This window comes from Thalia democratica, chromosome 7 (assembly GCF_965202585.1).
Source record: "Thalia democratica chromosome 7, ktThaDemo2.hap1.1, whole genome shotgun sequence".
Lineage (NCBI taxonomy): Eukaryota > Metazoa > Chordata > Thaliacea > Salpida > Salpidae > Thalia > Thalia democratica.
Genome location: NC_139171.1, coordinates 64,476,298 through 64,483,471, shown reverse-complemented (window position 1 = coordinate 64,483,471; position 7,174 = coordinate 64,476,298).

Below are 7,174 nucleotides of genomic sequence, written 5' to 3'. Positions count from 1 at the left end.
AACCGAAAAGTTTTGATTTAAAAAGCACACTGTTTGGATAAAATACCTTTTTTCTTCAGTAACTTAGTTTTTACTGCTCCAATTGAGATTACTATCAATTGTAACGACGAGATACTTACAATTTTCTACGTTTAGTATGGATGGACTACCTATTTTATATGTAAATTTGTATTCTTCCATACTTCTGTTTTACCAAAGTGTAAAAGCATGTACCTTTTTTTAACAGTATTTAGTTTAAGCTTATAATCTTATAATAATTTTGATATATTATTTAGTTTTGAATTAAGGTATGCAGTGTTTGTTTTATAATTGTATTTTTTAAATTCGGCTTATATAATGTATCGTCTGCAAAGTTTAATACGTTTAGACTGATGTAGTTTTGTAGATCATTTATAAATACCATAAACAAAAGTGGCCCCAGTACAGAACCCTGTGGCTTCTACAGGTACTTGAGTACTTCTACACCCTCCAATCTAATTAATGTCCTCTAAAATTAACAAATTGCTTTCTTTCAATCAAATATGACTTTATTTACTTATGAATTTTTCAATTTATTCTAATAAAGTCTAATTTGTCTTACAAATAGTTTCTACCCAAACAGTCAGAGGCCTTGCTTAGATCTAATAAAACAGCACAAACTGCATTTCCCTAATCAAAGAAGAACAATGTACTTTCCACAAACCCTGACAGAGCTAAGGTTATATACTTTATAGGCTGATTTTTTATTTGTTAGTTAAAGTTTTTTATGATTAGTTTTACGTGATAAAGTGATACTAAAAATACACAATTATGTATTTATTACTTTTTTTAGCATTACACGTTTTGACAGGTTTCAACTTTATTGACACTTTTTCTACACACTGACTTGGACTTATTCTGAGTTTAAAGCTACAACTTACTAAATTATTAAGAAAGTGTTCTACATGATTAATTTTGATTCTAATCAGCAAAGGTAGCCCTTGTAATTTTTGTATTAGTTTAGTTTTATACCTTGCTGAAATTCCTGAAAAAAATCAAAACTTGATTAGGTACATAAAACAATATTAATACTTCAGTTGAGTTATTTAATAAGTTATGTGATTTCTTTTAATTTTATAAACGTTCATAAATTTGTTTCTTGTTATATTCGTGAACATATATTATTTTAAAATGATTTGAAAGTTATCAAGATACTGATTCGAACTTTGTAAATTTTGCTGTACTTTTGTAATTGTCGTTATTAACTTAATATTTTTTTTTCTTTATTATAAAAGTGCTTTAATACCAGGACTTTAAAAATGTTTAGTTAACACGGAAAAAATACTTGATATACTCAATAAGCTTGAAATTACTTGCAAGTACTTTTAAGAGAGTTACTTTAGAAATTTGTGATCGTAAGTTAATGGTAAAATTTCATTTTTATGCTTAGAAGAAAGTAATGTTTTGTATAACATTGTATACCAATACTTTTTTTTTTATTGGATTTATGATGTCTAAAATATTTTAAACTTACTATCAGTTTATTTAGCGTAAAAATTAATATGTTGAAAAAAGGTTTGCTTTTCTTTATTAAAAACTCCAAGTGTCAAAGAATTTTATTTCTCTTGCTTAGAATATTTTTGTTCAATGGATATAAACAACAAATGATATGCAAAATAATTAATAACTTTTACTCTGCGAGTGTTTTTGTTATAAAAATCTATTTGTTTGGTAAGTTAAAACTGTTTCATTATTAAAAAAATTGTAACGACAAATGAAAGAAATATTATAATCTATAAATGGCAATTAAAAGTAATATTATTTTTGTTAGTGTAATAACTACGTTTGCAAATACTTCTAGAAATATCATTTTATAAACTAGTAATGTTATTTACTACCAGTGCTGCTTATATAAATTTCTTACTACTAATAGTTATTAACTGCTTCTATAATTTTGAACTTACTTATGAGCTAATTTTATTTGAGTTATTTATAGTTAACATTACTTTTTGTAAGTACTAGTTTTTATTGTTTTATGCACGCAAGCTCTTCCAAAACAAGTGCATTTTTTAAGCTCTATTTGACATCATTAAATTAGCAACAAACTGTGTGTTCAGTATAGTATATAAATATAGAACCTTTTAAAATTATTCATGAAGATAGGAATATTGTAGAACGGTCAATTTAAAAGCTTAGTTAGTAAGCTTAATCTAAATTTATATTTTATTTTATTTTGGTAAGCATACTAATAAATAATTTTTATTGTTCTAAATAACGTTTATAAGAAATAATTTATTTCGATTAGATAATATATATTAATCAAATATGATTATTTTTAAATAAATAGAAACTTATTCAAATAATATTTGAAAACGTTGAATTAAAATAATTCTTTAGAGTGCTCTCAACTAAGGCTTGTGAAAAATTGTATGTTACTTAATTAAACTGGGGTGCACGACTAATAAAATTCTGATTACTCAAATTATAACAACTCACATTCAAACATAAGCGACAACCCAAACTCGACATTAACATTAGGAGTACTCAAATTACAACAATTTAATAACGACTAATCAAACTTAAACAGTTCAAATTCCTAAAATTTATATTTCAACAACTAAGTTTCGACAATTTCAACGCGGACAAGTCAAATTCGGACAACTTAAATGCGACAATTTAAACTCGGACAATTCAAATTCAGAATATTCCAGTTTGAACAACTTAAATGCGACAATATTTTAAATTCTTAAAATTTGTATTTCAATAATAAAGATTCGACAATTTCAACGCGGACAAGTCAAATTCAGACAACTTTAAATACAAATTTAAACTCTGAAAATTTAAATTTTGAAAAATCAAATTCAGACAACTTAAAAGCGACAATTTTATTTTAATCGAGTCAAACTCCGAAAATTCAAATTCCGACAACTTTAGTGGAACAATTTAAACACGGACAAGTCAAATTCCAAAAATTCAAATCCGAACAACTTAAATGCGACAATTAAAACTCAGACACTTCAAATTCCCACAATTCAAAAACAGACAACTTAAATCCAACAATTTAAACTCGGACAATTTAAAATCCCACATTTTAAATTCAAACAACTTAAATGCAACAATTTAAACTCAGGAAGTTAAATTCCAACAACTCAAATTTGGAAAAATAAAATGCATTATTTTAAACTCTGACATGTAAAAATCTGAAAATTAAAATTCGTTAATATTTTAAAAAAGGTTTGATTTTTTTAATTCAAGTTAAAGTGTAAAACATTTTTATTTCTCTGGTTTATAATATTATTTTTTAAATGGATGTAAACAATAAATGATATTTATAAGAAATTAATATCTTTACTATTACTTATCAATTGCTTATTACAGCATCATAGTGAGTAGAATATTTTACTTTGCCCGTGTTTTTGTTATAAAAAACTATTTTTTTAGTTAGTTAAAACTATTTCACCTTTACACAAAATTGTAAGGACAAATTAAAGAAATATTTATAATCTATAAAAGACAAATAAAAGTAATATTATTTTTAATATTATAATAACTACATTTGCAAATACTTCTAGAAATATCATTTTATAAACCAGAAATGTTATTTACAACTAGTGTTGCTAATATAAGTTTCTTACCACTAATAGTTATTAACTGCTTTTAAAATTTTGAGCTTACATATGAGCTAATTTTATTTGAGTTATTTGTAGTTCACATTACTTTTTGTAAGTATTAGTTTATCTTATTTTATGCACGCAAGCTCTTCTAAAACAAGTGCATTTTTTAAGCTCTATGTGACGTCATTGAAATTAACAACAAACTGCGTGTTCAGTATGATATATAAATATAAAACCTTTTTAAACCACAGATGAAGATAAGGTTTTGGTACAACGCAACGGTCAATTTAAAAGCTTAGTCAATAAGCTTAATATAAGTTTATATTTTATTAAACTTTGGTAAGCATAATAAGAAATATATTTTATTGTCCTAAATAACGTTTATGAGAAACAGTTTATTTCCATTAGATAATATAGATTAATCGAATCTGAATATTTTAAAAATAAATATAAACTTATTCAAATAATATTTAAAAACATTGCATTAAAATAATTCTTTAAAGTGCTTTCAACTAAGGCTTGTGAGAAATTGTATCTTACTTACTTAAACTGTGGTGCATGACTAATAAAATTCTGATTACTCAAATTTCAACAACTCACATTTGAACATAACCGACAACCCAAACTCGACATTAACATTAGGTCAACTAAAATTATAACAAGTTAATAACGACTAATCAAACTTAAATTCCTAAAATTTGTATTTTAATACTAAAGTTTCGACAATTTCAACGCAGACAAGTCAAATTCGGATAATTTTAAATTCAAATTTAAACTCTGAAAATTCAAATTTCGAAAAATCAAATTCGGACTACTTAAAAGCAACAATTTAATTTTAATCGAGTCAAACTCCGAAAATTCAAATTCCGACAACTTTAGTGGAACAATTTAAACATGGACAAGTCAAATTCCGAAAATTCAAATTTGGACAATTTTAATGCAATAATTTAAAATCGGAAAAGTCAAATCTGAAAATTCAATTTTGTACAACTTAAATGCTACAACTTAAACTTGGAAAAGTCAAATTCCTACAATTCAAATTCGGACAACTTAAATGCGACAATTTAAACTTGGATAAGTCAACCTCCTACAATTCAAATTCGGTGAAATTAAATGCAACAGTTTAAACACGGACAACTCACAGAACTCACAATTTAACTTTAAACAACTATAACGTGACAATTTAAAGTTAGACGAGTGAAATTTCCACAATACAAATCTAGATAACTCAAATGCCACAATTTAAACTTTTATCATTATATGCATTTCTGTTACTAAAGGAAGACAATGTGCCTTCCACAAACTCTGACAGAGCTAAGGTTATATATTTAAGATGGTGATTTTTACAGTGTAAATTTATTTTTTTTACGAGTAGTTTTACGTGTTACAATGATTCTAAAAATGCACAACTATTAATTTATTACTTTATTTAGCATAACACGTTTTGACATGTTTGAAATATATTGATACTTTTTCAACACACTGACTTGGACTTAATATTTTTTTTAGATTTATAGCTTAATAACTTATTAATTAAATGTTCTACATGATTAGTTTTGTTTCTGATCAGCAAAAGTTTGGCTATGTAAATTTTTTAATAACTTTGTTTTATACCTTGCTGAAAATTCTCTAAGAAAAAAATTAAAACTTGAATAGATACACATAAAAATATTTATACTTCAGTTAAGTTATTTAATAATTTATGTGATTTCGTTCACATTTATAAACGTTCATAAATTTGTTTCTTGGTATATTCGTGAACACATATTATTTTTCATATGATTTAAAAGGAATCAAGATACTAATTTGAACTCTAAAAATTTTGCTGTAGTTTTATAATTCTCATATTAACTTAATTTTTTTTATTTGCTTTTACGTTAAAAATTCTTTAAAACGAGATTTTTTAAAAATTTTAGTTAAAACGGAAAAAGTATTCGATATACTTTATAAGCTTAAAAATACTTGCAAGTGCTTTCGAGAAAATTACTTTGAAATTTGTAATCTTAAATTAATAATAAGATTTAATTTATATACTTAAAAGAAAGTAACGTTTTATATAACTATGTAACCTACTTTTTTTTGCATTGAGTTTATGACGTTTAAAACATTTGAAGCTCACTCTCAGTTTAGTTAGCGTTGTATATTAAAAAAGACTTGCTTTTCATTATTAAAGTTAAAATTTCAAACTATTTTATTCTTCTGGCTTAGCAATTTTTTTTTATGGTTAAATCAATAAATTTTATCTATAAGAAATTAATAACTTTACTACTACTTATCCCTTGGCATCATAGTGAGTAAAAAATTTTACTTTGCGATTGTTTTTTTTATAAAAAACTATTTGTTTAGTTAGTTAAAACTATTTTACTTTTACACAAAATTGTAACAACAGATTAAAGAAATATTCATAATATATAAAAAAAAACTAAAAGTAATACTATTTTTGATATTTTAATATTTCTATTTGCAAATACTTCTAGAAATATCGTTTTATATATTAGAAATGTTATCAATATTAGTGTTACTACTATCAGTTTCTTACAAATACTAGGTATTTACTGCTTTATTTGTTTGAGCCTACTTCTAAGCTAATTTTATTTTAGTTGTTAATATTAATCACATTTTATCATTATTTAGTTTTAGTTTTTAATATTTTATACACGCACGCTCTTCTAAAAACAAAAAAAAAAAAAGCTCTATGTGACGTCATTAAAACTAAACTAACAACAAAGTACACATTCACTCAAATACATAAAAATAAAACGTTTTTGAACTACAAATGAAGATAGATAGTTAATACAACCTCATTTTAAAAGCTTTGTTAGTAGATTAATATGAGAAACACGTTATCTTAGTCAGATATTCTATATTAATAAAATATAATTATTTTATAGATAAATTTAAACTTATTAAAAAAAATATTTTAAAAACTTTTCATTAAAATATTTTTATGAATGCTTTTAACTAAGCCCTAAGGCTTGGGAAAAATTTTATCTTACTAACTAAACTGGGGTTCCAGACTATTAAAGTTTAAAAGCTTTGTTAGTAAGCTTAATCTAAACGTTTTTATTATTTAACTTAGGTAAGTGTACTAAGAAATAATCTTTATTGTCCTAAAAAATGTTTATGAGAAACACGTTATCTTAGTAAGATATTCTATATTAATAAAATATAATTATTTTACAGATAAATTTAAACTTATTAAAAAAAATATTTTAAAAACTTTTCATTAAAATGTTTTTATGAATGCTTTTAACTAAGCCCTAAGGCTTGGGAAAAATTTTATCTTACTAACTAAACTGGGGTTCCAGACTATTAAAATTCTGATTATTCAAATTTCATCAACTCACATTCGAACAAATCAAGTTCCAACAACCTAAACTTGACATTTACATTAAGACAACTCAAATTACAACAATTCAATAACGAATAATCAAACTTAGACAATTCAAAATCCGAAAATCCGAATTTAAACAATAAAACTTCGAGAATTTATACTCGGACATGTCAAATTCCGACAATTCAAACTCGGACAATTCAAATTCAGAATATTTGAGTTTGGACAACTTAAATGCGACAATTTTTGCTCAAACAATTCAAAATCT